Here is a 781-nt window from a genome sequence, read left to right as displayed (position 1 = left end):
ACCTCTGAACCACTCGCACCATGAAAACTTTTATCCAAATACCCAGCCGATCCCTTTCTGCATGGAATTTAAACCCACTGCTTCGGGTCCTCTCCTCTGCTGCCAACTGGAACAGCTCCTGGCCCTCCTCCAAATGACATCCTTTCAAATATTTAAAGAGAGTAATCATTCATGTCCCCCCTCAATCTCCTCTTCTCCAAACTAAACATTCTCAAGGCCCTTAGCCTTTCCTCGTAGGCAATGTTCCCTCTAAGCTGTGGAGTCGTGTGAGCAAAAATTCTACTTTGTGAGCTACTGGCATTAAAGTTGTGAGCAAGCACTTTGGGTACTGCAAAAATTAGTTTGCTCTGGAGCCATCCTTCCTGAGCTAGGACAAAAATGTGTGAGCCGGAGGCTAAAAAATTGTGAGCTAGCTCACACTAACTCAGCTTAGAGGGAACACTGCTCGTAGGGCTCAGTCTCCAGATCCCTGATCATCTTCGTCGCTCTCTTCTGCACCCTCTCGACTTTGTCCACATCCTTTTTGAAGTGAGGCCTCCAGAAATGCACACAGGACTCCAGGTGCGGCCTGACCAAGGCAGTATACAGAGTTGCTATGACCTCCTGCGATTTCGATGCTATGGCCCTTTTAATACAACCCAAGACTGGATTTGCCTTTTTTGCCACCGCATCACACTGACTGTTCATATTTAGTTTACAGTCCATTCTTACCCCAAGATCTCTTTCGCATACACTACTCCCTGGAAACGTATCCCCCATCTAGTATCTGTGCTTGACATTT

Source organism: Gekko japonicus, unplaced genomic scaffold, assembly GCF_001447785.1.
Source record: "Gekko japonicus isolate JY-2015 unplaced genomic scaffold, Gekko_japonicus_V1.1 scaffold446, whole genome shotgun sequence".
In the NCBI taxonomy this organism is placed as follows: Eukaryota; Metazoa; Chordata; class Lepidosauria; order Squamata; family Gekkonidae; genus Gekko; species Gekko japonicus.
This window is presented reverse-complemented; position numbering follows the sequence as displayed.